The sequence below is a fragment of the Saccopteryx leptura genome, chromosome X (genome assembly GCF_036850995.1).
Source record: "Saccopteryx leptura isolate mSacLep1 chromosome X, mSacLep1_pri_phased_curated, whole genome shotgun sequence".
Classification (NCBI taxonomy): domain Eukaryota; kingdom Metazoa; phylum Chordata; class Mammalia; order Chiroptera; family Emballonuridae; genus Saccopteryx; species Saccopteryx leptura.
In genome coordinates, this window is record NC_089516.1 from 63,551,457 (window position 1) to 63,565,504 (window position 14,048).

Sequence of the window (14,048 nt, forward strand, 5' to 3'; positions counted from 1 at the left end):
TGAGATAAGTAGTAGACAGACCTAGAAGCCTGGGAGGGAAGAAACTGGCAAGGGAATATGTGTGGTGATAAAGGCTTTATAAAAATTCCATGTATACTGAGCAATCAAGAAACCCATGTGCTTAAACAAGAAAGGGTACATGTTTCTAAAAGGATGAGAAGATCCTAAGCTTTTACCTCTACCTGATCTTCAGGCTTGACACATATAGAAAATGAAAATTAACGCAGAGTTGTAAATGACCTAGCTAAGCATTATGAGTGCCCCAACACAGAACTAATGAGCAGAGATTGGGTTAGTATTTTTTCCTTCTCTTCCTCCCTCCCTCCCTCCCTCCCTCCCTCCCTCCCTCCCTCCCTCCCTTCCTTCCTTCCTTCCTTCCTTCCTTCCTTCCTTTCTTCTTCCTTCATTTCTTTCTTTATTTTTCTTTCTTTCTCTCTTTCTTTTGAATGTTTTGCTCCAGGCATTTAAGGTAACCGTCAAAACACCAACTGACCATTAAGCTAACAGAACAGAGATTTCAGTGAGCACTCACAACAAAGAATGCATAATTCATAATGGCAGTTTAATGAAGTCAGTACACAAGCAAACAACCCACAATAAGCAGCAGAAATGAACCCTGGAGAAGAGGTAGAATCTGGTTTCCAGAGCTGTCTCATTATAATATTAAATTTTTTCAGTTTTTTAAAAAAAATATGTGACATACAAAACCCCCAGAAAATGTGGTCCATTTATAGGGGAAAATAGAAATTAATAAAATTGTCCACAAAGAAGCTCAGGCAGTGGATTAACTAGACAAAGACTTTAAATTTATAGTCTTAATATGCTCAAAAAGATAAATAAAACCATGAACAAAGAACTAAAAGAAAGCAGAGAATAATACTTATACAAATAGAGTATCAGTAAAGACATAGAGAAGTTATAAAAAGGAACCATATAAAAATTTTAGAGCCAAAAAGTACAATCACTGAGATGAAAGAAATCACTAGAATGGTTCAACAGCAGATTTAAGCATGTATAAAAAAGAATCAGTGAAATTGATGACAGGTCAATTTAGATATTCTAGTCTAGAGAATAGAAAGAGAAGAAAATGAAGAAAAATAGGCCCTAAGAGACCTGTGGTCAAAAGTATTAATATGCACATAATGGGATTCTCAAAAGTAGAGAGGAGAGAAGGGAGCAGAAAGAATATTTGAAAATATAATGACCATAAACTTCTCAAATTTAAGGAATGACATGAATCTATACATCCAAATAGCTTAACCAATTCCAAGTAAGATAAACTTAAAGAGATCCACACTAGGACAAATTATATTCAAAGTATCTAAAGCCAAAAAAAAAAATGTCAGCAAGAGGAAAATGACTAAACATGTGGAAGGAATCTTTAATAAGATTAACACCAAATTTCTCATGAGAAACTATGGAGCCCAGATGGCAACAAGATGACATATTTAAAGTATTGAAAGAGAAAAAAGCATCAACTAAAAATTCTATTTCCAGCAAAGCTGACCTTCAAAAATGAAAGAAAAACTTGTACCTTCTGGTACAGTATGTAAGGAGCTTGGAAATTACCACTCCATCTTTTTTTATTATTATTATATATAAGTTTTTATTTTTATTTTTTTTAAGATTTTATTTTTTATTTATTTATTTTTATTTATTCATTTTTTAGAGAGGAAAGGGAGAGACAGAGAGAGAGATAGGAGAGACAGAGAGAGAGAAGGTGGGGAGGAGCTGGAAGCATCAACTCCCATATGTGCCTTGACCAGGCAAGCCCAGGGTTTCGAACCGGCAAACTCAGCATTTCCAGGTTGACACTTTATCCACTGCACCACCACAGGTCAGGCATTATCACTCCATCTTAACAACAACTTCAAAATTCAACAAAATCTATCACTCTTCATAGATTAATCAGAGAACCAAGGATGAAAAACAAACTGATGGCCCTTAAATTGTAGAAGAAAACAGGCAGATACTGAGAATTACATTTATCAGAACAGAAACCTAAAGCAGAAACCTCCAGGCCCTGGCCAGTGGGCTCAGTGGTGGAGTGTCGGCCCGGTGTGTGGAAGTCATGGGTTTGATTCCCAGTCAGGGCATATAGGAAAAGTGCCTATCTGCTTCTCCACCCTTCCCCCTCTTCTTTCTTTCTGTCTCTCTCTTCCCCTCCCACAACCAAGGCTCCATTGGAGCAAAGTTGGCCTGGGCACTGAGGATGGCTCCATGGCCTCTGCCTCAGGTGCTAGAATGGCTCTGGCCACAACGAAGCAATGGCCCAGATGGGCAGAGCATCACCCCCTGGTGGGCATGATGGGTGGATCCCGGTCAGGAGCATGCAGGAGTCTGTCTTTCTGCCTCCTCGCTTCTCACTTCAGAAAAATACAGGAAAATAAAAGAAAGAAGGTAAATAAAAGAAAGGGGGGGGAAGAAAAGAAGCCTCCATAGGAACTGGTAGTGGAGTAGAAAAACCTAAACTGTAATTGATGACTTGCTGGAGGTTCATTGTAGATATTTGAGAGTTAAAAACTCCAAGGACTCTAGTCATAAAAGTGCCCCAAATCTGTGATTTTTACCTCCAGGAATGATTTTCACCTCACAGTAAGGACTAGAGAAAGATCTTCTGTTTCTGGCAGAAGAATGGGAAAAGAAGCCATTTTGGAATATGCTCAGTGCATTCTGTTCTTCATAACAAGGCCAGCCTTCCAAACTATTTTCCCAGAATGTAACTTACTAGTGTTTTATCAGAACCTACTCAACCTGGAGGAAGGGAAATACCCAACTCCAACACACTCTGACCTTCCTGACCATCATAAGGAGATCAAAAACTGAGAATCACTCATAAAGTTTGCAGCCCAGGAGCACCAGCTCACTAAAAGACTGAGACATAATTATAGATGCACAGAATGCTTCCCCTCTCTCCAAACTTTACCATCATATCAATAAAATCCAATTCATTACTTTTCTATTTACCCAGCACATTATATATGATTTTCAAAAAAATTTATGAGATAAAAAAATGGCAAATAAACACAGTTTGAAGAGAAGCCAGACAGAGGAAACATCAGAACCAGACTCTGATGCGGCAAAGATGTTAGAATTATCAAACAAGAAATTTAAAATAACTATGATTAATATGGTAAAGGTGCTATTTGGATAAAGTCAGCTTTATTTGGATAAAGTAAAGAACATGAAAGAACTATGGGTAATATAAACAAAGAGATGAAAAATCTTTAAAAAGAATAAAAAGCAATGCTAAAAAGTAAAAGCACTGTAACAGAATGAAGAAAGTATTTGAGAAAAAAAATGTCCATAGACAAATGAATGGATAAAAAATGTTTGATTAGTATAGATACAATGAAATACTATTCAGCTTTTGAACGGAAGGAAATACTGCCATTGTGACAACATGAATAAACCTGCAAAACATTACACTAAGTGAAATAAACCAGTTTCAAAAATACAAATACTGCATGATTCCACTTATATGGGGTATCTAAAATAATCAAACTCATAGAAGCAGAGAATACAATGTAGGTAGCTAGCAGCTGGAGGATGAATAAACAGAGTTGTTGTTTAAAAGGCATAAAAGTTCAGTTATGCAAGATGAATAAGTTGTAGAGATGTGCTGTACAACATAGTGTGTATAGTTAACAATACTACACTGTGCATTTGAAAAATTTGAAAAGTATGTCTCATTTTAAATGTTCTTACCACAAATAAAATGAAACAAAGAAGCACAAGGAGACTTCTGGTCAAGATGGTGGGGTAAATAAACATCCTCCCCCAACCACATCAAAATTACAACTAAACTACAGAACAATCATCATTCAAAACCACCTGAAATCAAGCTGAATGGAAGTCCTACAACTACGAAATTAAAGAAGCCACATGGAGACTGGTAGGAGGGGCGGAGACAGGAATAAACTCATATCACCTACATATGGTGATTTAAAATTGGGAGGGAATGACAAGAGAAGTGAAGGCAAAAATTAATGAATGGGACTACATCAGACTAAGAAGTTTTTGCTCAGCAACAGAAAATGATAAAAATAAACAGACAGCCAACTAAATGGGAAATGATATTTTCAAACAACAACTCAGATAAGGGCCTAATATCCAAAATATACAAAGAACTCATAAAACTCAACAACAAACAAACAAAAAATCCAATTAAAAAATGGGAAGAGGACATGAACAGACACTTCTCCCAAGAAGAAATACAAATGGCCAACAGATATATGAAAAGATGCTCAGCTTCATTAGTTATTAGAGAAATGCAAATCAAAACTGCAATGAGATACCACCTCACACCTGTTAGATTAGCTATTATTAACAAGACAGGTAATAACAAATGTTGGAGAGGCTGTGGAGAAAAAGGAACCCTCATCCACTGTTGGTGGGAATGTAAAGCAGTACAACCATTATGGAAGAAAGTATGGTGGTTCCTCAAAAAACTGAAAATAGAATTACCTTATGACCCAGCAATCCCTCTACTGGGTATATACCCCCAAAACTCAGAAACATTGATATGTAAAGACACATGCAGCCCCATGTTCATTGCAGCATTGTTCACAGTGGCCAAGACATGGAAACAACCAAAAAGCCCTTCAACAGAAGACTGGATAAAGAAGATGTGGCACATATACACTATGGAATACTACTCAGCCATAAGAAATGATGATGACATCGGATCATTTACAGCAAAATGGTGGGATCTTGATAACATTATACAAAGTGAAATAAGTAAGTCAGAAAAAAACAGGAACTTCATTATTCCATACGTAGGTGGGACATAAAAGTGAAACTAAGAGACATTGATAAGAGTGTGGTGGTTACGGGGGGAGGGGGGAGAGGGAGAGGGAAAGGGGGAGGGGGAGGGGCACAAAGAAAAGTAGATAGAAGGTGACAGAGGACAATCTGACTTTGGGTGATGGGTATGCAACATAAGTGAACGACAAGATAACCTGGAGTTGTTATCTTTGAATATATGTATCCTGATTTATTGATGTCGCCCCATTAAAAATAAAATTATTAAAAATAATAATAATAAAATAAAATAAAATTGGGAGGGATATCTCAACTGTGGAGACCCCTCTGAGAAGCAAGAGGTCCCAGTCCCACACCAGGCCCCCAGCCCAGAGTTTCAAACTCACAAAGAGAAGTCCCCATAACTTCTAGCTGTAAAAACCAGCAAGGAGTAAAACTGAGTGAGATGGAGGACTGCTGGAGTCCCAGGGAGCTCCTTTTAAAGGGACCGTGCATGGACTTACTCAGACTCACTCCCTCCCATCTCCAGTGCTGTAGCTCAAAAGGAACCAGGGACATATGGGTGGAGCTGAATTGTAGGGCATCAGGGCAACATGTGGGGGAAGGAAGCGTTCTACCAGACCAAAGTGCTATCAGAGGCCATTGTTCCTTTTCTGAGACACAGCCCCACAGAGCCAGCAGGTGGGTACCATATCTGAGTTTCCATCAACCTGGCTCCTGCTCCCCCATCCAGGTGATTATCTGAGACCACAACTTACAGGCCCACTCAAGCCATTTCCAATGGCTTTTCCATACAAATGACCTCTCTTGCCTCATGCTATAAACTTTCAAAATCTCTCAAACAAGCAAGATCTGGCCTCTGTGTATCCTGTACTTCTTGCTAAGTGACCAGCACTAATGACAGCCAGCCTTGGTTCATATCTTAGTCTGTCCTGGGCACCTCCAAATCCATCACAAGCAGCAGCCATCTGCATATTGCTCTGTAGCTTGTGCCAGGTGACACCAAGTAGGGCACAGGTCGTGGCTGACCTCACACCTCCCAGGAGGCCCCAGAGCCAGTGCGCCCAAAGGACAACTTCAGACCACACTGGATTACAACCCTACCACTTCCATGAATGACACATTCAAGGAGCAGTTCTGGTGGACACCAAAGCCTCACTGAAGCAAGTCCTGCTCTGTATGATTGACTCCTACATAACAGCTCCTCTGCTGTACTCACAGCTGGTCCTCACAGCCAATTAGCCTGGGAGTCAGTCTCTTTCAGTGATGCCAACAATAATCAAGGCTCAACTACAACAGGACAGTGCATACAGCCCACACAGGACATACCTGGAGTGCCCAGCTCAAGTGACTGAAGAGGCTGTGCCACTGGGCCTTACAGGACACCTACTACACAGGCCCCTCTACCAAATCAAGAATATGTAGCAGCTCTACTTAATACACATAAACAAACATAGGGAAGCAGCCAAAATGTGGAAACAAGGAAACATGTCCCAAGTGAAAGAACAGAAAAAATTTCCAGAAAAATAACTAAATAAAATGGAAGGAAGCAATCTACCAGATACAGAGTTCAAAACACTGGTTATAAGGATACTCAAGGAACTTCAGGGAACTTAGTGAGAACTTCAAAGCATAAAAAAGTACATAGAAACTATACAAACAACCAGTCAGAAATGAAGGATACACTAATTGAAATGAAAAATAATTTACTCTGAGTCAACAGTAAACTAGATGAAACTGAGAACCAGATCAGTGATTTGGACTAGAACAAAGCAAAAAACACCCAATCAGAATAGTAAAAAGGAAAAAGAATTTTAAAAAATGAAGATGGGGGATCCATGGGTTATGACACTCTCAACATATGTTTTGAGTTTACAACGCTTACTCCCATAAAAAAACTTTTAAAAATTGAAGCCTGAGTGTTTCAGCTTATGCCGTTAGTGTCATACTTATGGATGACATAGGCAACTTAGTTTGGTTGCACATGGCGGAAGACTATGCAGTACAGTGTACAGTACAGTATATTTATGTCTTTTTTTTCTGTGGCTTAGTTGTGTCTTCATGTTCTAGATTATGATTTCACAACTGTGTTAGGATAGACAAATGCCTTAAGCTACTGTGTGTTTTAACTTACACCAAAATTCGAGTTACATCACTGTTGTAGGGACAGAACTGTGTTGTAACCTGAGGACCCCCTGTACTAGAAGCAACTTCTGGGGCAACTTCAAGCATACCAGCATTTGCACCATTGGGGTGCCAGAAGGGGAAGAGAGACAGCAAAGAAATTGAAAACTTATTTTAAAAAATAAAGACAGGTCCTGGCTGGTTGACTCAGTGGTAGAGCATTGGCCTGGTTTAAGGACACCCCGGTCAGGGCACACATGAAAAGCAACCATCTGCTTCTCTTCCCCTCCCTTTCCTCCTTCTCTCTCTCTTCCTCATTCACAGCCAGTGACTCAGTTGATTTGAACATTGGCCTTGGACATTAAGGATAGCTCAGTTGATTCGAGCATCAGCCTCAGGCACTGAGGATAGCTGGGGTTGATTTAATCATTGCTCCCAGATAGGGATCGCTAGGTGGATCCCAGTCAGGGAGATTGTGGGAGTGTCTCTCTATCTCCCCTCCTTTCACTAAAAAAGAAAAAATAGGCCCTGGCTAGTTGGCTCTGTGGTAGAACACTAGAGCGTTGACCTGCTTCACCACTCTCAGCTTTGCCCTCCTCTCCCTCTCTCTCTCTCTCTCTCTCTCTCTCTCTCTCTCTCTCTCTCTTTCCTTCCTACAGCCATAGCTTGATTGATTCCAGCATGAAGGAAGGCACTGAAGATAGCTCCGTGGGTCCTCCACCTCAGGTGCTAAAAATAGCTCATTGTGAGCATGGCCCCAGATGGACAAAGCATTGGCCTTAGATGGTTGCCTAGTGGATCTTGGTTGGAGCACATGCAGGACTCTGTCTCTGTATTTCTCCTACTCTTAGTTAAAAAGAAGGAGGAGGAGGAGGAGGAGAAAGGGGGAGAATAAGAAGTAGTCAGAATAGTGGTTGCCCTTGGGAGGTAGTAGGACAAAAAGGAGACACAGAGTGTCCCATTAAAGATAAACCCAAGAGGCCCACACCAAAACACATGATAATTAAAATGCCAAAGATAAGAGGCAAAGAAAGTCTTAGAAGCTGCAAGAGAAAAGCAGTTAATCACTTACAAAGGAGTCCCATTAAGGCTGATATCTGACTTCTCAACAGGAACACTTCAGGCCAGAAGGGATTGACAAGAAAAATTCAAAGTGAGGCAAAACAAGAACCTACATCCAAGACTACTCTATCCACAAAAGTTATCATTTAAAATTGAAGAAGTTCATTACCACCAAACCACTACCGCAAGAAATGTTAAAGGGCCTGCTACGAGACGAGGAAAGAAAAAAAGAAAGAAATCAAGAGAAAGAGGATTATAGGTTTAAACAATAAAATGGCAATAAATCAGTACATCTCAATAATAACCTTAAATGTAAATGGATTAAATGCTCCAATCAAAAGACATAGGGTAGCTACATGAATAAGGAAACAGGACCTGTACATATGCTATCTGCAAGTGACCCACTCAGAACAAAAGGTACACATAGACTGAAAGCGAAAGGATGGGGAAAAAAACATTCCATGCAAGTAGAAATGGAAAAAAAAAAAAAAAGCTGGGGTAGCAGTACTTACATCGGACAAAATAGCCTTTAAATAAAAGCTATAGTAAGGGACAAAGAAGGTCACTACATAATAATAAAGTGTGCAATCCAACAAGAAAATATAACCATTTTAAATATTTATGCAACCAATATAGGAACAGCTAAATATATAACAACCTACTCAATGGGAGAACGTATTTGCTGATATGTCTGATAATGGTTAATAACCAAAATTTATAAAGAACTTCTAAAACTCAACACCAGAAAGGCAAACAATCCAATTTAAAAATGGGCAAAGGACCTGAAAAGACAATTCTCCAAAGAGGACATGCAGATGATCAATAGGCATATGAAATAATGCTCAATGTGACTAATCATCAGAGAAATGCAAATTAAACCCACACCTGCCAGAATGGTGCTCATCAACAAAACAACACAGAATAAGTGCTGGCGAGGGAGTGGAGAAAAGGGAACCCTCCTGCACTGCTGGTGGGAATGCAGACTTGTGCAGCCACTGTGGAAAACAATATGGCATTTCCTCAAAAAATTAAAAATGGAACTGCCTTATAACTCAGCCCTCCCACTTTTTGGAATAGATTCTAAGAATTCCAAAACACTAATTCAAAAAAAGATATGCAGCCTGACCAGGTGGTGGCGCAGTGGATAGAGCGTCAGACTGGGTTGCGGAAGGACCCAGGTTCGAGACCCAGAGCTCGCCAGCTTGAGCGCAGGCTCATCTGGCTTGAGCAAAAAGCTCACCAGCTTGGACCCAAGGTCGCTGGCTCCAGCACGGAGTTACTCGGTCTGCTGAAAGCCCCCGGTCAAGGCACATATGAGAAAGCAATCAATGAACAACTAAGGTGTCACAACAAAAAACTGATGATTGATGCTTCTCATCTCTCTCCATTCCTGTCTGTCTGTCCCTATCTATCTCTCTCTGTCCCTGTAAAAATAAATAAATAAATAAATAAATAAATAAATAAATAAATAAATAATATGCACCCTCATGTTCATTGCAACATTGTTTACAATATTCAAGATCTGGAAACAGCCCAAGTGTTTGTCAGTGGATGAGTGGATAAAAAAATTGTGGTACATTTACACATTGGAATACAACGTGGCCATAAAAAAGAAGGAATTCTTACCATTTGTGACTGCATAAATGGACCTGGAGAACATTATATTAAGTGAAATAAGCCAGGCAGAGAAAGATCAAAACCATAAAATTTCATTTGTATGTGTAATCTAATGAAAGCAATAAACTGAAGAACAAAATAGAAACAGAGGCAGGGTCACAGGAAACAAATAGACAGTTGTCAGAGGGAAGGGGAAAGAGGAGATGGAATCAAAGAAGATAAGAGATTATCCAAGTTATATATACATAACACATAGAGACTACAGGGTAGTAATTCTCAGAGGGAAAGCGGGTGTGGAGATAAGAGGAGGGGGGACAAAGCGGGTGAAATTGGAATGGAAAAAGACTTTGCATGGGGCATGGAGGGGCACAATGTGGAAGGTAGAGTGTGTTATATTGAGTGGGACACTTGAAACCATGTCAACACAATAAATTAAAAATAAAAAAATTTTAAATATGTATTTGTTTTTTCATGATAATTTGCTTCATTTGTAAATAGATTGACTTTGGAATGAAACTAGTGGTTTGTTGACCACTATCAAATGTCCCAATTATTTTACTTCAATTTGTTATTACTACAATTTAGGGAAGTTTTATGTCATTCAGCAGCTAAAAATATTAAGAAAGCCAAAATATCTTTTTTTACAGGCATATAAATACTTACCAATTATCAATTTATCATCCACATGTTAAACTAGCACTATAAATATCTAGGGACTATAATAAGCATATCCATAGATACATATATTGAAATACTCCATAGGTAAACCCAAAGAGGAACCTTAACTCGTCAACTAAAGTGAGGGGGAAAACTGAAAATGAGCATATTACAGAAAAATATTTAGGTGATGCAAGAATAGAGGTTAAGAGAGAAGCATGGCCTGACCAGATGGTGGCGCAGTGGATAAAGCGTCAGACTGGAATGCAGAGAACCCAGGTTCAAGACCCTGAGGTCACCAGCTTGAGCGCGGGCTCATCTGATTTGAGCAAAGCTCACCAGTTTGGACCCAAGGTCACTGGCTCGAGCAAGGGGTTACTCGGTCTGCTGAAGGCCCATGGTCAAGGCACATATGAGAAAGCAATCAATGAACAACTAAGGTGTCACAATGAAAAACTGATGATTGATGCTTCTCATCTCTCTTCATTCCTGTCTGTCTGTCCCTATCTATCCCTCTCTCTGACTCTCTCTCTGTCTCTGTTAAAAAAAAAGAGAGAGAGAGAGGCCCTGGCTGGTTGGCTCAGTGGTAGAGCGTCAGCCTGGCATGCAGGAGTCCTGGGTTAAATTCCCGGCCAGGGCACACAGGAGAAGCACCCATCTGCTTCTCCACCCCTCCCCCTCTCCTTCCTCTCTGTCTCTCTCTTCCCCTCCTGCAGCCAAGGCTCCATTGGAGCAAAGTTGGCCCGGGCACTGAGGATGGCTCTGTGGCCTCTGCCTCAGGCACTAGAATGGCTCTGGTTGCAACAGAGTGACACCTCAGATGGGCAGAGCATCGCCCCCTGGTGGGCATGCTGGGTGGGTCCTGGTCGGGTGCATGCGGGAGTCTGTCTGACTGCCTCCCTGTTTCCAACTTCAGAAAAATACAAAAAAAAAAAAAAAAAAGAGAGAGAGAGAGAGAGAGAGTAGCATGGATGGATATAACAGGTGTCCAAAAAATTACTTACTCCTTTATTTGTCTCAGATCTTGTAAGAATATATAATAAGTTAAAGTTTCATTTCAAATTTTTCTTTTTTTGTACATAAAATGCAAATACCCCCTTTTAAAATTATGTCTTATTTTTCTATTTCTCAAATGATAGATTCTAGTTCCTAAAGATGAATCTATTTCATATAATTCAAGGTGATTTTCCAGCATCAAGTCAAAATGTCACTCTCTTATTTGTTTCAGAAAGACATATATTTACCAACTTAGGTGCTTTGCCTCCTGATCACACCATAAAACTATATCCAGAGTACAAAACTATGGTAGACCTTAGTTTATACACCAGCCCAGGAACCTTAGAGGAAAAAGAACAGCTAGAAGGTTCTCCAGAAGTATACAAAACTTGGATATTTTTATGAGTTGAGGAAAAATGAGAAAGCTCACTAGAAAATACAGAGTGTGTGCCTCCAGTATCCACCAAAAGAACCAGGGAAAGAGTAAGGGGGGGAAAGCATAAGTTTTTCCCATTCACAGGTATGTCTCCCTCGTTATGCAAATTTTGGTCACTAGTTTAAAGCATTTGCCAAGTATATCTAGTGTGATTGCTGGTGTGGGGAGGGGAGTAATCTTTTTGAGTCAGTTGTAAAGTTTCAGAGTTAGTTTCCATCATTATGTCTTCCTCAATCTCTTCTGGAATTCATTTTTCCAATGCTCTGTCTTTTTTTAATAGTGACTGTAAGGTCGGTGGATAGAGGGATGGTCACATAGGAACTCAGACCCGCCCACTTTGGCTAGGACCGCCCACAATCAAGCCCGCCAAAGGAGGCTTCCCAGGAACCATTTGGAAAGAAGCAATCGTCTGCCAGCCAGTGAAATTTCACCACGTCATAGTAGCTCCACTTCCCTAGAGGGACCCTTTAAATATCTCCCACGCGGTTTAATCTGTGCAACTTCCCTAGCCTCCATTTTTTATCTCCATTTCTCTTTCTTTCCTCGGGGCCAGGGAACCTTGCCGGGCGGGGTGTGCACTCTGTACTCAATAAAGCCGTTTGCTATTCCACACTTTGCGGCTCCGGCCCTCTTTCTTCCTTCTCAGTCAAAATACCTTACATTTTTGAGACCTCCCCAAGCACATCCACTTTTATCCGTGGCTGGACATTGAGTTTTTAGGATGCTAATACTCAAGTCTGACCATTCCGAGAACTGAGCACGGCTGTGAGGGCACAGGAATTTCCCTCCCTAAGGAAGAGGAAACTGTTCTTCTTCTCCGCTGTGGCCAGGCCACAGAACCCACTCAATTAGCCTCCTGAAGGGACTTTCGGTGTTAACACCCTCACCAATTTAACTATCGCAAAAAAGAAGCTGGGAACTGATTGGAGATCTCTTACATTCACTGCCTCTAATTATCTGCGCACCTGTCCTTAATCTCTGTGCTGCCTGTTCCACCGCGCAGGCCTTTTTCTGGCCAGAGAAACCTCACCTAAAACCTCTATTCCTAATCTTTCTTTCTCCGCGGACTCCAAACCATCTCTCCCCTCCCTTCGCAAAAACCTGTTTCTTATTCGCCATCTACTACCATCTTTTTCTCCTCCCCTGTCCTACCTTTGGCTCCAGCGTTTTTCCTGCGGGATCTGGGTGCCGGGCTCCGCATGAGCCCCCCTCCTCTTATTACCAATCCCCCAAACCCCTATCCAAAACCTGTGAACATGGCATTTAAAGTTTTTAACAGTCCCAACTAGTAAAAACAGGCCTGTTCACCAGGCCCCCATGCAGCAGAAGGTAATGCTCCAAACCCCAGATCTTGTGGCAACCCTGAGACCAGCAGAGCCACCAGCATCTTGCTTTAAGTGTGGCAAGCAGGACCACTGGCCCCGGCAGGGCCCCTTCCGGCGGCTGCCCACTGAGCCCTGCCCTGACTGCAAGCAGCCCGGTCACTGGTGGAGTGAGTGCCCCTTTGGGCAACAGGTTTTTTCCTCAGCGCCTCTACGTGGAGGACAAGCCGCGTAAATGGAAGGCCAATCCAGCCAGGTGGGTGCATCACTCGAACTCCTAGGACACGGCCTGGACTCGGAGAACCCAGGGTTCTGCAACAAGTGGGTAAGTCAGTCCATCTCATTTCTTGTGGACATGGGGGCTACCTTCTCTGTTTTTGCCTTTATACTCTGGACCTCTAGTTCCCTCACAGGTTTTGGTTATGGGAATGGATGGGACCCTCTTCCTTTCCCCTTTTTACGCCACTCCTGACATGCAGTTTTGCCTCAAGCTTGCCTCCTTATAGGACCTCTGGCAGTCGGAACCGCTGGACTCCATCCATCTTCAGCTCACCAAAAGGCTGGACCCTACAAATTCCCCTATTACTCCTCTCTTTTTTTTTTAAATCCTTACAGGACCACATCTGCGAAGTTTCTCCAGTCACAGCCACACAGATGTTCCTCTTGACACCCCTCAAAGCCACCACCTTCTAATCTCCCCCTCCCCATGACACCCCTATTCAGCAGGAAGTAGCCAGACGAATAAACGGCACCCCCTTTTCTATTTAACACAAAAGGTCAGAATGTAAGGTCAGTGGATAGAGGGATGGTCACGTAGGAACTCAGACCCGCCCACTTTGGCTAGGACCGCCCACAATCAGACCCGCCAAAGGAGGCTTCCCAGGAACCATTTGGAAAGAAGCAATCGTCTGCCAGCCAGTGAAATTTCACCACGTCATAGTAGCTCCACTTCCCTAGAGGGACCCTTTAAATATCTCCCACACGGTTTAATCCGTGCAACTTCCCTAGCCTCCATTTTTTATCTCCATTTCTCTTTCTTTCCTCGGGGCCAGGGAACCTTGCCGGGCGGG

The 14,048-nt window shown here is 41.5% G+C and overlaps 1 long non-coding RNA gene across 1 annotated transcript in view; it reads left to right on the forward strand.

Annotated features, from left to right (window-relative positions):
- The window catches only part of LOC136385686 (uncharacterized), a 29,806-nt gene extending 17,589 nt beyond the window's left edge, over positions 1-12,217 (forward strand). The window contains exon 3 of the long non-coding RNA XR_010747858.1: positions 11,937-12,217. This is a non-coding gene — a long non-coding RNA (uncharacterized lncRNA). The remainder of the gene's footprint in view (positions 1-11,936) is intronic.
- Positions 12,218-14,048: the final 1,831 nt, after the last annotated feature.